The sequence below is a fragment of the Lycorma delicatula genome, chromosome 1 (genome assembly GCF_047948215.1).
Source record: "Lycorma delicatula isolate Av1 chromosome 1, ASM4794821v1, whole genome shotgun sequence".
Classification (NCBI taxonomy): Eukaryota; Metazoa; Arthropoda; class Insecta; order Hemiptera; family Fulgoridae; genus Lycorma; species Lycorma delicatula.
The window spans coordinates 31811044-31827093 of NC_134455.1; positions in this window are offsets into that span (position 1 = coordinate 31811044).

A 16050-nucleotide genomic window follows, 5' to 3' on the forward strand; every position below is an offset into this window, starting at 1 on the left:
CGTGAAATACGCCTCAAGCCGCGGGAAACTGGCATACTGGACTGCAAGACTGCAGCTTTTCGCACTCAAGTCTCCGAGCAATGAGGGCCGCGGATTGCCTGACATGTGACTACGCCAACCCATTTAGGGGGCAAGCATACCGCAAAAACCAAGCCGATGCCGGCCCTTCGTGGAAGGGTACGGCCGGCCGAAAGCAGTAGCTCGCCGCGCCCGTAAACAATCCTACGGAACAACGCGACGGCCAAAGTCTGAAGGCTCGCATAGGTACAGCGGCCGAAAGCAAGCAATGCGGATACAACACCGAATTGTAGCTCTCGAGGCGGCGAATGTGAAAAGAATTTTCACCCTAAGCTGAGCACGACAGATCAGCGGGCGTTGCGAAGAACGCAGGTCCCCCAACATCAAGACCTTTACACAGGCAGACGACCAGATAGGGCGAATCGCAAAACGAATCACAGGGCGAGCCTGCCGCAAAAACCAGACCTATACCGGCCGAAAGAAGCGGCTCGCCAAATCCACGAACGGCCGAGGCCGGAAGGCTCGCACCAGTACAGCAGCCGAAAGCCGATATAACACCAGCTCTCGAGGCCGCGAGTGTGAAATATTTCACCCGATGCAGAGTAAAACCGACCGCAGTCCGAACAGCGGGACTGTTACTGTGACCGCAGACACGCACGGTGAGCCTGCCGCAAAAACCAGACCGATACCGGCCCTTCCAGGAAGGGTACAGCCGGCCGAAAGAAGCGGCTCGCCGGGTGCGCAACTGCGGGCGACGCCCGAACTGGCGAAAAGCAAATGAAAGCCGCGATGTCGAGAAAAGATCCACAGGGCGGCCGAAAGAAGCGGCTCGCAGAGTCCGTAAACGGTCCCGCAGAAATACGCTACGGCCGACGCCGGAGGGCTCGCACCGGTACAGCAGCCGAAAGCAGAGCCGATATAACACCGAACTTTTAGCTCTCGAGGCCGCGAGTGTGAAATATTTCACCCGATGCAGAGTTCAACCGAACGCCAGTGAAGCGCACACACCGCAGGTATCCGAATATCGGACTAACACTGTGGCCAACGCGAAGGCATGCCAATTGAAAACCAGGCTCGCCTATGCGCGAAAGCAGACTGCTCGCATCGGTACAGCAGCCGAAAGCAACAAACGGATAAAACACCGAATATAGCTCTCAAGGCGCGAGTGCGAAAGACTTCGCCCGATGAAGAGCACAACTAAATCCATCGAGCAATCTGAACATCGCAAACTGATCCAGTGGGCAAGCCTACCGCAAAAACCAAACCGATACTGGCCCCTTCTACGAAGGGATACAGCCGGCCGAAAGCAGCGGCTCGCCGCACCCACAGACAGCAAAACAGAAAAGCGCAAATGGACGCCGGAGGTCTTTCACCGGTACAGCACCGAAAGCAATGACGATAGAACACCGAACAATGATCTCAAGGCGCGAATGTGAAAACTTTCACCCGATGGATGACCTAGCCGGCCTGTGTAGCGTAAACCGCAGAGAGCTCGACAGCTTCCCCGTACACAGCAATGAAACCGAATAGCAGCCAATAACTGTGGCGAACACAAGAATTACTGGTCAGCAAGCGGTTCGTCTGCCGGACGGGCGCAATAACAAAGCAATCCGTGATCTAGGCGGCAGCTGGCAAAAAAAAAACGAGCGGAATAGCGACCGAGTCGGGTTAGGGAGAGCAACGCTCTACTACGAATGGAAGCAAAAACAACCACCCCGACAAGGCGAAAAACACCGCTTACCGTCTAAAAAGCTCTGCTACAGCCTGTTAATCGACAAACGTGCTACGAGCAACAAAGCGGGACGTCGACTTAGCACTCCGGGAAACGATGCAAGATAGCCTAAATGTGTCTAAAGGCGGCCTCAAAGGACGACGGCGAAGCGAGTTAAGAAGCAGGTCACTTAAACCACGCCCAAATGAAAATACATTTCGTATAATCACCCCGACGACCCGTTCAATACCAGAGAGGACCACAATGCACGCGCTACGCGCACGACGACAACTTACTTTCGGCTACCGAGCATAAAGGGCGAATGCTAAGGACGACCGCAACTGAGCTCGAACAAATGCACAAAAGCCGAGGCCGGAGAACATTTGCCAGCTGAACCAGCGAAAAACCCGCCGAGCGGCCGAATAACAAGCAAAGACCAGCATAAACAGCCGCCGCGAACGAGAGAAGTAGGCAAGGAAGACGCACCGGACGCCCGGTGAAACAGAAACGCAAGATAACTGAACGCCGTGTAGCGAAGGCACGTCGGGGGGGGCCCCAAGCCAAGACCATATCCCCTTATAATACTCTCAAAATTGACTCCGAGTGGGTCACACATCGGTACGAAATGTACTAAAAGTTAAAGCTGAAAAGGATATATGCGACGAATGAATGCGAAAACATTCTCGAATAGAGAGGGAACCCGTCCCCTATCGACTTAGAAAAATTTCTGTCAAAAAAATAAAAATAAAAGAAACGTGCATGGCCAACAACAAAAAAAAGTTAAAGAAACGTGCATGCCCAACGGCGACAGAGTCCGAGAAAATGTTCTCAAGCCGGACAATGACAAATTCTCCGCAGTAAAAGACTACGACATCCCGCCTAAAATGTGCATGCCCAACAAAAAAAAAAGTTAAATATCCGTGCATGCCCAACGGCGACAGAGTCCGAGAAAATGTTCTCAAGCCGGACAATGACAAATTCTCCGCAGTAAAAGACAACGACATCCCGCCTAAAATGTGCATGCCCAACAAAAAAAAAAGTTAAATATCCGTGCATGCCCAACGGCGACAGAGTCCGAGAAAATGTTCTCAAGCCGGACAATGACAAATTCTCCGCAGTAAAAGACTACGACATCCCGCCTAAAATGTGCATGCCCAACAAAAAAAAAAAGTTAAATATCCGTGCATGCCCAACGGCGACAGAGTCCGAGAAAATGTTCTCAAGCCGGACAATGACAAATTCTCCGCAGTAAAAGACTACGACATCCCGCCTAAAATGTGCATGCCCAACAAAAAATAAAAAGTTAAATATCCGTGCATGCCCAACGGCGACAGAGTCCGAGAAAATGTTTTCAAGCCGGACAATGACAAATTCTCCGCAGTAAAAGACTACGACATCCCGCCTAAAATGTGCATGCCCAACAAAAAATAAAAAGTTAAATATCCGTGCATGCCCAACGGCGACAGAGTCCGAGAAAATGTTCTCAAGCCGGACAATGACAAATTCTCCGCAGTAAAAGACTACGACATCCCGCCTAAATAGTGCATGCCCAACAAAAAAAAAAACTTAAATATCCGTGCATGCCCGACGGCGACAGAGTCCGAGAAAATGTTTTCAAGCCGGACAATGACAAATTCTCCGCAGTAAAAGACAACGACATCCCGCCTAAACCGTGCATGCCCAACAAAAAAAAAGTTAAATATCCGTGCATGCCCGACGGCGACAGAGTCCGAGAAAATGTTTTCAAGCCGGACAATGACAATTCTCCGCAGTAAAAGACTACGACACCCCCGAACAATCTGTGCATGCCCAACAACAAAAAAATCGCTATATCTCAGCCGGGATCGAAGCTATTCGACCGGGACCGACGCCATTCGGACCGTCCGGCCCCCCCGGTGATGCCTATGCCCTCTGGACCGGGGTATATTTTTCGGAAGACCGAAAATTCGGCCGAACCGTAAAATTCACCTAATCGTCTATATGTCAGCCGGGATCGAAGCTATTCGACCGGGACCGACGCCATTCGGACCGTCCGGCCCCCCCGGTGATGCCTATGCCCTCTGGACCGGGGTATCTTATTCGGAAGACCGAAAATTCGGCCGAACCGTAAAATTCACCTAATCGTCTATATGTCAGCCGGGATCGAAGCTATTCGACCGGGACCGACGCCATTCGGACCGTCCGGCCCCCCCGGTGATGCCTATGCCCTCTGGACCGGGGTATATTTTTCGGAAGACCGAAAATTCGGCCGAACCGTAAAATTCACCTAATCGTCTATATGTCAGCCGGGATCGAAGCTATTCGACCGGGACCGACGCCATTCGGACCGTCCGGCCCCCTCGGTGATGCCTATGCCCTCTGGACCGGGGTATATTTTTCGGAAGACCGAAAATTCGGCCGAACCGTAAAATTCACCTAATCGTCTATATGTCAGCCGGGATCGAAGCTATTCGACCGGGACCGACGCCATTCGGACCGTCCGGCCCCCCCGGTGATGCCTATGCCCTCTGGACCGGGGTATATTTTTCGGAAGACCGAAAATTCGGCCGAACCGTAAAATTCACCTAATCGTCTATATGTCAGCCGGGATCGAAGCTATTCGACCGGGACCGACGCCATTCGGACCGTCCGGCCCCCCCGGTGATGCCTATGCCCTCTGGACCGGGGTATATTTTTCGGAAGACCGAAAATTCGGCCGAACCGTAAAATTCACCTAATCGTCTATATGTCAGCCGGGATCGAAGCTATTCGACCGGGACCGACGCCATTCGGACCGTCCGGCCCCCCCGGTGATGCCTATGCCCTCTGGACCGGGGTATATTTTTCGGAAGACCGAAAATTCGGCCGAACCGTAAAATTCACCTAATCGTCTATATGTCAGCCGGGATCGAAGCTATTCGACCGGGACCGACGCCATTCGGACCGTCCGGCCCCCTCGGTGATGCCTATGCCCTCTGGACCGGGGTATATTTTTCGGAAGACCGAAAATTCGGCCGAACCGTAAAATTCACCTAATCGTCTATATGTCAGCCGGGATCGAAGCTATTCGACCGGGACCGACGCCATTCGGACCGTCCGGCCCCCCCGGTGATGCCTATGCCCTCTGGACCGGGGTATCTTTTTCGGAAGACCGAAAATTCGGCCGAACCGTAAAATTCACCTAATCGTCTATATGTCAGCCGGGATCGAAGCTATTCGACCGGGACCGACGCCATTCGGACCGTCCGGCCCCCCCGGTGATGCCTATGCCCTCTGGACCGGGGTATATTTTTCGGAAGACCGAAAATTCGGCCGAACCGTAAAATTCACCTAATCGTCTATATGTCAGCCGGGATCGAAGCTATTCGACCGGGACCGACGCCATTCGGACCGTCCGGCCCCCTCGGTGATGCCTATGCCCTCTGGACCGGGGTATATTTTTCGGAAGACCGAAAATTCGGCCGAACCGTAAAATTCACCTAATCGTCTATATGTCAGCCGGGATCGAAGCTATTCGACCGGGACCGACGCCATTCGGACCGTCCGGCCCCCCCGGTGATGCCTATGCCCTCTGGACCGGGGTATCTTTTTCGGAAGACCGAAAATTCGGCCGAACCGTAAAATTCACCTAATCGTCTATATGTCAGCCGGGATCGAAGCTATTCGACCGGGACCGACGCCATTCGGACCGTCCGGCCCCCCCGGTGATGCCTATGCCCTCTGGACCGGGGTATCTTTTTCGGAAGACCGAAAATTCGGCCGAACCGTAAAATTCACCTAATCGTCTATATGTCAGCCGGGATCGAAGCTATTCGACCGGGACCGACGCCATTCGGACCGTCCGGCCCCCCCGGATATGCCTATGCCCTCTGGACCGGGGTATATTTTTCGGAAGACCGAAAATTCGGCCGAACCGTAAAATTCACCTAATCGTCTATATGTCAGCCGGGATCGAAGCTATTCGACCGGGACCGACGCCATTCGGACCGTCCGGCCCCCCCGGTGATGCCTATGCCCTCTGGACCGGGGTATCTTTTTCGGAAGACCGAAAATTCGGCCGAACCGTAAAATTCACCTAATCGTCTATATGTCAGCCGGGATCGAAGCTATTCGACCGGGACCGACGCCATTCGGACCGTCCGGCCCCCCCGGTGATGCCTATGCCCTCTGGACCGGGGTATATTTTTCGGAAGACCGAAAATTCGGCCGAACCGTAAAATTCACCTAATCGTCTATATGTCAGCCGGGATCGAAGCTATTCGACCGGGACCGACGCCATTCGGACCGTCCGGCCCGCCCGGTGATGCCTATGCCCTCTGGACCGGGGTATCTTTTTCGGAAGACCGAAAATTCGGCCGAACCGTAAAATTCACCTAATCGTCTATATGTCAGCCGGGATCGAAGCTATTCGACCGGGACCGACGCCATTCGGACCGTCCGGCCCCCCCGGTGATGCCTATGCCCTCTGGACCGGGGTATATTTTTCGGAAGACCGAAAATTCGGCCGAACCGTAAAATTCACGTAATCGAGTATATCTCGGTCACTTTGATGCGAATTTACAAGTTTTGGCCGTATATATATGTATATATTTTTTAATAATATTTTTACGTACATATACATAATATATAAACGTGGGTGGCCAGTGTAATGTGGTTTTTTTAATTTAATTGTTTTTTTGTAATTTTTTTGTTTAATCGTTCGATTTCGTCGTTTAATAACTTTTTTTCGTGAACAGTTATAAAGGTGAAATTTGTTATTTCTTGTTGGTCGTTTTGTCGTCGATTTTTTCGGTATAATTATTTTATTGTAAACTTCGCGTTGGCGGTGGGAAAACCTGTCGATCTCTCAGGTGCGAAAATCTTTTTTCGTCTGTTTTATTTCGATGTCGAATATTTTCGTTATTTGTCATTTGTTCGTGACGTTTTTCGTATTTTTCTCAACCGTTGCGTTACGTTAGATTATTTTGGACCGGTTTCGGGCCGGCGATATGTATATATTTTTTTTTAAAGGCCGTTTATCATTCTGAAGTAAGAAAATTGCAAAAATTTAACGAATATTCGTTAAGTTGTAAAAAATTACAGCGCGCGCTTATTGAAAATCGGTTTCGCTAGGTCGAAACGTCTTTGGAGGGGGTATTATTCCGACCAGGTTAGAGTCGGGTAAAGCGTGCCTCTTCCGTACGCGAGGGGACGGAAAATCGCAATTTTTTTCGTTTTTCGGCCGTATCTCTTGAACGGAGGGTCAAAACCTATGAAAAAAATCACATTGGCTAAAAAAGCTTAGAATGCCTTGAAACGCGTATATCCGGAGTCTGGCGAAATTTTCGTTTGCGCGATCGACTCGAAACTCGGTGAGGTGAAAGTAGAGATCGGAAATTCGACTTAAAAAAAAAAAAAAAAAAAAAAAAAAAAAAAAAAAAAAAAAAAAAAAAAAGGACATATCGGGAATTTGAGTGTGGTCATCCGTTCCCTATGTGTGCTCGCTTGTCTGAGTTGAATTTGGTCCCGATCGGTTTGTCCTATCGCGTGTAAATGGGTTTTTTAACTTTTTTAAAATTTAAAAATCTTTTTTTCGGGCGAACCCGAAGGTTTACGCAATAATGTTTTAGACAAATGTTTTTGGGCTTAAAAAAAAAAAATTTTCGGTTTTTGTTTGATCGTGATCGGACGAGCGGTTGTCGAGATACGCGTTTCCGACCGTATTCGTGCTGGGGCCCAATTGGGGGGGGGCACGGGTATAATTTTGGTACCGGTCGGAAGCCGACACGAATCGGGATGGCAGATTTTTTTCCCGCGTCGATAGGCCTAACGGTTGCCGAGTTATTGGCGATGAAAAATCGGCAAAAACGCTCCCTTAGCCTTGAAATCTTCCCTTACCGCGTCGAAGCGATTTTTCCAAAATCGGTGTCGTCACAGTTAAAAAGTCGAAAAAAAAACCAAAAAATACTAGATTTTCTGCTGAATTTTTTGACGGCAAGCACGTTTTTGTTGCTCGATGGGGGACCGAGCAGTCAAGTTTTGAAAATCGGGCTCAAGGGTGGATTTATAAAAAAATCGTTAACGAACGAACCGAGGGTCGGAGTAAGAAAAGGAAGCAACCCAGTAGGTAAAATCGGCTCGGAAATCCGATTTTTCAACTAAAAATGGAGTATCTCCAACCGTTATCGGTATAAAACAGTGCCGTTAATTGAACCGAAACCGAAAGTAGGATCGAGTTGAAAATTTGGTAGACTGTTAATTTGACGACCCCAAGCAGGGCGGTGAAATTTGAAAGCGATCTGTCGGCCGGTTTTTCGCGAATTCAAGTACGAAATCCGGTTTGACGCTGTCTGAGTTGAAATGCAAACTTACAGCATATCCGTATACCCGACATGCATTATGACTGAGAAAAAGCGTTCACGACTAAAAACGAAATTCACACCTGACGATAGGGTGAGGAAAGATTAAATAAAAAATAATTCCCATTAGCAATTTACCAAAGTTAAACGTCTCCCTGCCGAAAAAATAAAAAAATAAATGGAATATAGAGAAAAAAAAAAAAAAGTTAATTCTCCGCAGCAAAAGAGTACGGCAGTCCGCCTAAACTGTCCATTACCAACAAGAAAAAAAATTAAAGAAACGTGCATGCCCAACGGCGACCTAGAGTCCTAGAAAATACTTTTTAAGCGGACAATTGTCAATTCTCCGAAGATAAAGGACAACGACAGCCCGCCTGCATGGCCAACAAAAAAAAAAGAAGTTAAACATCCGTGTATGCCCAACGGCGACAGAGTCCTAGAAAATGTTTTCAAGCCGGACAATGACAAATTCTCCGCAGTAAAAGACAACGACATCCCGCCTAAACCGTGCATGCCCAACAAAAAAAAAGTTAAATATCCGTGCATGCCCGACGGCGACAGAGTCCGAGAAAATGTTTTCAAGCCGGACAATGACAATTCTCCGCAGTAAAAGACTACGACACCCCCGAACAATCTGTGCATGCCCAACAACAAAAAAATCGCTATATCTCAGCCGGGATCGAAGCTATTCGACCGGGACCGACGCCATTCGAACCGTCCGGCCCCCCCGGTGATGCCTATGCCCTCTGGACCGGGGTATCTTTTTCGGAAGACCGAAAATTCGGCCGAACCGTAAAATTCACCTAATCGTCTATATGTCAGCCGGGATCGAAGCTATTCGACCGGGACCGACGCCATTCGGACCGTCCGGCCCCCCCGGTGATGCCTATGCCCTCTGGACCGGGGTATCTTTTTCGGAAGACCGAAAATTCGGCCGAACCGTAAAATTCACCTAATCGTCTATATGTCAGCCGGGATCGAAGCTATTCGACCGGGACCGACGCCATTCGGACCGTCCGGCCCGCCCGGTGATGCCTATGCCCTCTGGACCGGGGTATCTTTTTCGGAAGACCGAAAATTCGGCCGAACCGTAAAATTCACCTAATCGTCTATATGTCAGCCGGGATCGAAGCTATTCGACCGGGACCGACGCCATTCGGACCGTCCGGCCCCCCCGGTGATGCCTATGCCCTCTGGACCGGGGTATATTTTTCGGAAGACCGAAAATTCGGCCGAACCGTAAAATTCACGTAATCGAGTATATCTCGGTCACTTTGATGCGAATTTACAAGTTTTGGCCGTATATATATGTATATATTTTTTAATAATATTTTTACGTACATATACATAATATATAAACGTGGGTGGCCAGTGTAATGTGGTTTTTTTAATTTAATTGTTTTTTTGTAATTTTTTTGTTTAATCGTTCGATTTCGTCGTTTAATAACTTTTTTTCGTGAACAGTTATAAAGGTGAAATTTGTTATTTCTTGTTGGTCGTTTTGTCGTCGATTTTTTCGGTATAATTATTTTATTGTAAACTTCGCGTTGGCGGTGGGAAAACCTGTCGATCTCTCAGGTGCGAAAATCTTTTTTCGTCTGTTTTATTTCGATGTCGAATATTTTCGTTATTTGTCATTTGTTCGTGACGTTTTTCGTATTTTTCTCAACCGTTGCGTTACGTTAGATTATTTTGGACCGGTTTCGGGCCGGCGATATGTATATATTTTTTTTTAAAGGCCGTTTATCATTCTGAAGTAAGAAAATTGCAAAAATTTAACGAATATTCGTTAAGTTGTAAAAAATTACAGCGCGCGCTTATTGAAAATCGGTTTCGCTAGGTCGAAACGTCTTTGGAGGGGGTATTATTCCGACCAGGTTAGAGTCGGGTAAAGCGTGCCTCTTCCGTACGCGAGGGGACGGAAAATCGCAATTTTTTTCGTTTTTCGGCCGTATCTCTTGAACGGAGGGTCAAAACCTATGAAAAAAATCACATTGGCTAAAAAAGCTTAGAATGCCTTGAAACGCGTATATCCGGAGTCTGGCGAAATTTTCGTTTGCGCGATCGACTCGAAACTCGGTGAGGTGAAAGTAGAGATCGGAAATTCGACTTAAAAAAAAAAAAAAAAAAAAAAAAAAAAAAAAAAAAAAAAAAAAAAAAAAGGACATATCGGGAATTTGAGTGTGGTCATCCGTTCCCTATGTGTGCTCGCTTGTCTGAGTTGAATTTGGTCCCGATCGGTTTGTCCTATCGCGTGTAAATGGGTTTTTTAACTTTTTTAAAATTTAAAAATCTTTTTTTCGGGCGAACCCGAAGGTTTACGCAATAATGTTTTAGACAAATGTTTTTGGGCTTAAAAAAAAAAAATTTTCGGTTTTTGTTTGATCGTGATCGGACGAGCGGTTGTCGAGATACGCGTTTCCGACCGTATTCGTGCTGGGGCCCAATTGGGGGGGGGCACGGGTATAATTTTGGTACCGGTCGGAAGCCGACACGAATCGGGATGGCAGATTTTTTTCCCGCGTCGATAGGCCTAACGGTTGCCGAGTTATTGGCGATGAAAAATCGGCAAAAACGCTCCCTTAGCCTTGAAATCTTCCCTTACCGCGTCGAAGCGATTTTTCCAAAATCGGTGTCGTCACAGTTAAAAAGTCGAAAAAAAAACCAAAAAATACTAGATTTTCTGCTGAATTTTTTGACGGCAAGCACGTTTTTGTTGCTCGATGGGGGACCGAGCAGTCAAGTTTTGAAAATCGGGCTCAAGGGTGGATTTATAAAAAAATCGTTAACGAACGAACCGAGGGTCGGAGTAAGAAAAGGAAGCAACCCAGTAGGTAAAATCGGCTCGGAAATCCGATTTTTCAACTAAAAATGGAGTATCTCCAACCGTTATCGGTATAAAACAGTGCCGTTAATTGAACCGAAACCGAAAGTAGGATCGAGTTGAAAATTTGGTAGACTGTTAATTTGACGACCCCAAGCAGGGCGGTGAAATTTGAAAGCGATCTGTCGGCCGGTTTTTCGCGAATTCAAGTACGAAATCCGGTTTGACGCTGTCTGAGTTGAAATGCAAACTTACAGCATATCCGTATACCCGACATGCATTATGACTGAGAAAAAGCGTTCACGACTAAAAACGAAATTCACACCTGACGATAGGGTGAGGAAAGATTAAATAAAAAATAATTCCCATTAGCAATTTACCAAAGTTAAACGTCTCCCTGCCGAAAAAATAAAAAAATAAATGGAATATAGAGAAAAAAAAAAAAAAGTTAATTCTCCGCAGCAAAAGAGTACGGCAGTCCGCCTAAACTGTCCATTACCAACAAGAAAAAAAATTAAAGAAACGTGCATGCCCAACGGCGACCTAGAGTCCTAGAAAATACTTTTTAAGCGGACAATTGTCAATTCTCCGAAGATAAAGGACAACGACAGCCCGCCTGCATGGCCAACAAAAAAAAAAGAAGTTAAACATCCGTGTATGCCCAACGGCGACAGAGTCCTAGAAAATGTTTTCAAGCCGGACAATGACAAATTCTCCGCAGTAAAAGACAACGACATCCCGCCTAAACCGTGCATGCCCAACAAAAAAAAAGTTAAATATCCGTGCATGCCCGACGGCGACAGAGTCCGAGAAAATGTTTTCAAGCCGGACAATGACAATTCTCCGCAGTAAAAGACTACGACACCCCCGAACAATCTGTGCATGCCCAACAACAAAAAAATCGCTATATCTCAGCCGGGATCGAAGCTATTCGACCGGGACCGACGCCATTCGAACCGTCCGGCCCCCCCGGTGATGCCTATGCCCTCTGGACCGGGGTATCTTTTTCGGAAGACCGAAAATTCGGCCGAACCGTAAAATTCACCTAATCGTCTATATGTCAGCCGGGATCGAAGCTATTCGACCGGGACCGACGCCATTCGGACCGTCCGGCCCCCCCGGTGATGCCTATGCCCTCTGGACCGGGGTATCTTTTTCGGAAGACCGAAAATTCGGCCGAACCGTAAAATTCACCTAATCGTCTATATGTCAGCCGGGATCGAAGCTATTCGACCGGGACCGACGCCATTCGGACCGTCCGGCCCGCCCGGTGATGCCTATGCCCTCTGGACCGGGGTATCTTTTTCGGAAGACCGAAAATTCGGCCGAACCGTAAAATTCACCTAATCGTCTATATGTCAGCCGGGATCGAAGCTATTCGACCGGGACCGACGCCATTCGGACCGTCCGGCCCCCCCGGTGATGCCTATGCCCTCTGGACCGGGGTATATTTTTCGGAAGACCGAAAATTCGGCCGAACCGTAAAATTCACGTAATCGAGTATATCTCGGTCACTTTGATGCGAATTTACAAGTTTTGGCCGTATATATATGTATATATTTTTTAATAATATTTTTACGTACATATACATAATATATAAACGTGGGTGGCCAGTGTAATGTGGTTTTTTTAATTTAATTGTTTTTTTGTAATTTTTTTGTTTAATCGTTCGATTTCGTCGTTTAATAACTTTTTTTCGTGAACAGTTATAAAGGTGAAATTTGTTATTTCTTGTTGGTCGTTTTGTCGTCGATTTTTTCGGTATAATTATTTTATTGTAAACTTCGCGTTGGCGGTGGGAAAACCTGTCGATCTCTCAGGTGCGAAAATCTTTTTTCGTCTGTTTTATTTCGATGTCGAATATTTTCGTTATTTGTCATTTGTTCGTGACGTTTTTCGTATTTTTCTCAACCGTTGCGTTACGTTAGATTATTTTGGACCGGTTTCGGGCCGGCGATATGTATATATTTTTTTTTAAAGGCCGTTTATCATTCTGAAGTAAGAAAATTGCAAAAATTTAACGAATATTCGTTAAGTTGTAAAAAATTACAGCGCGCGCTTATTGAAAATCGGTTTCGCTAGGTCGAAACGTCTTTGGAGGGGGTATTATTCCGACCAGGTTAGAGTCGGGTAAAGCGTGCCTCTTCCGTACGCGAGGGGACGGAAAATCGCAATTTTTTTCGTTTTTCGGCCGTATCTCTTGAACGGAGGGTCAAAACCTATGAAAAAAATCACATTGGCTAAAAAAGCTTAGAATGCCTTGAAACGCGTATATCCGGAGTCTGGCGAAATTTTCGTTTGCGCGATCGACTCGAAACTCGGTGAGGTGAAAGTAGAGATCGGAAATTCGACTTAAAAAAAAAAAAAAAAAAAAAAAAAAAAAAAAAAAAAAAAAAAAAAAAAAGGACATATCGGGAATTTGAGTGTGGTCATCCGTTCCCTATGTGTGCTCGCTTGTCTGAGTTGAATTTGGTCCCGATCGGTTTGTCCTATCGCGTGTAAATGGGTTTTTTAACTTTTTTAAAATTTAAAAATCTTTTTTTCGGGCGAACCCGAAGGTTTACGCAATAATGTTTTAGACAAATGTTTTTGGGCTTAAAAAAAAAAAATTTTCGGTTTTTGTTTGATCGTGATCGGACGAGCGGTTGTCGAGATACGCGTTTCCGACCGTATTCGTGCTGGGGCCCAATTGGGGGGGGGCACGGGTATAATTTTGGTACCGGTCGGAAGCCGACACGAATCGGGATGGCAGATTTTTTTCCCGCGTCGATAGGCCTAACGGTTGCCGAGTTATTGGCGATGAAAAATCGGCAAAAACGCTCCCTTAGCCTTGAAATCTTCCCTTACCGCGTCGAAGCGATTTTTCCAAAATCGGTGTCGTCACAGTTAAAAAGTCGAAAAAAAAACCAAAAAATACTAGATTTTCTGCTGAATTTTTTGACGGCAAGCACGTTTTTGTTGCTCGATGGGGGACCGAGCAGTCAAGTTTTGAAAATCGGGCTCAAGGGTGGATTTATAAAAAAATCGTTAACGAACGAACCGAGGGTCGGAGTAAGAAAAGGAAGCAACCCAGTAGGTAAAATCGGCTCGGAAATCCGATTTTTCAACTAAAAATGGAGTATCTCCAACCGTTATCGGTATAAAACAGTGCCGTTAATTGAACCGAAACCGAAAGTAGGATCGAGTTGAAAATTTGGTAGACTGTTAATTTGACGACCCCAAGCAGGGCGGTGAAATTTGAAAGCGATCTGTCGGCCGGTTTTTCGCGAATTCAAGTACGAAATCCGGTTTGACGCTGTCTGAGTTGAAATGCAAACTTACAGCATATCCGTATACCCGACATGCATTATGACTGAGAAAAAGCGTTCACGACTAAAAACGAAATTCACACCTGACGATAGGGTGAGGAAAGATTAAATAAAAAATAATTCCCATTAGCAATTTACCAAAGTTAAACGTCTCCCTGCCGAAAAAATAAAAAAATAAATGGAATATAGAGAAAAAAAAAAAAAAGTTAATTCTCCGCAGCAAAAGAGTACGGCAGTCCGCCTAAACTGTCCATTACCAACAAGAAAAAAAATTAAAGAAACGTGCATGCCCAACGGCGACCTAGAGTCCTAGAAAATACTTTTTAAGCGGACAATTGTCAATTCTCCGAAGATAAAGGACAACGACAGCCCGCCTGCATGGCCAACAAAAAAAAAAGAAGTTAAACATCCGTGTATGCCCAACGGCGACAGAGTCCTAGAAAATGTTTTCAAGCCGGACAATGACAAATTCTCCGCAGTAAAAGACAACGACATCCCGCCTAAACCGTGCATGCCCAACAAAAAAAAAGTTAAATATCCGTGCATGCCCGACGGCGACAGAGTCCGAGAAAATGTTTTCAAGCCGGACAATGACAATTCTCCGCAGTAAAAGACTACGACACCCCCGAACAATCTGTGCATGCCCAACAACAAAAAAATCGCTATATCTCAGCCGGGATCGAAGCTATTCGACCGGGACCGACGCCATTCGAACCGTCCGGCCCCCCCGGTGATGCCTATGCCCTCTGGACCGGGGTATCTTTTTCGGAAGACCGAAAATTCGGCCGAACCGTAAAATTCACCTAATCGTCTATATGTCAGCCGGGATCGAAGCTATTCGACCGGGACCGACGCCATTCGGACCGTCCGGCCCCCCCGGTGATGCCTATGCCCTCTGGACCGGGGTATATTTTTCGGAAGACCGAAAATTCGGCCGAACCGTAAAATTCACGTAATCGAGTATATCTCGGTCACTTTGATGCGAATTTACAAGTTTTGGCCGTATATATATGTATATATTTTTTAATAATATTTTTACGTACATATACATAATATATAAACGTGGGTGGCCAGTGTAATGTGGTTTTTTTAATTTAATTGTTTTTTTGTAATTTTTTTGTTTAATCGTTCGATTTCGTCGTTTAATAACTTTTTTTCGTGAACAGTTATAAAGGTGAAATTTGTTATTTCTTGTTGGTCGTTTTGTCGTCGATTTTTTCGGTATAATTATTTTATTGTAAACTTCGCGTTGGCGGTGGGAAAACCTGTCGATCTCTCAGGTGCGAAAATCTTTTTTCGTCTGTTTTATTTCGATGTCGAATATTTTCGTTATTTGTCATTTGTTCGTGACGTTTTTCGTATTTTTCTCAACCGTTGCGTTACGTTAGATTATTTTGGACCGGTTTCGGGCCGGCGATATGTATATATTTTTTTTTAAAGGCCGTTTATCATTCTGAAGTAAGAAAATTGCAAAAATTTAACGAATATTCGTTAAGTTGTAAAAAATTACAGCGCGCGCTTATTGAAAATCGGTTTCGCTAGGTCGAAACGTCTTTGGAGGGGGTATTATTCCGACCAGGTTAGAGTCGGGTAAAGCGTGCCTCTTCCGTACGCGAGGGGACGGAAAATCGCAATTTTTTTCGTTTTTCGGCCGTATCTCTTGAACGGAGGGTCAAAACCTATGAAAAAAATCACATTGGCTAAAAAAGCTTAGAATGCCTTGAAACGCGTATATCCGGAGTCTGGCGAAATTTTCGTTTGCGCGATCGACTCGAAACTCGGTGAGGTGAAAGTAGAGATCGGAAATTCGACTTAAAAAAAAAAAAAAAAAAAAAAAAAAAAAAAAAAAAAAAAAAAAAAAAAAGGACATAT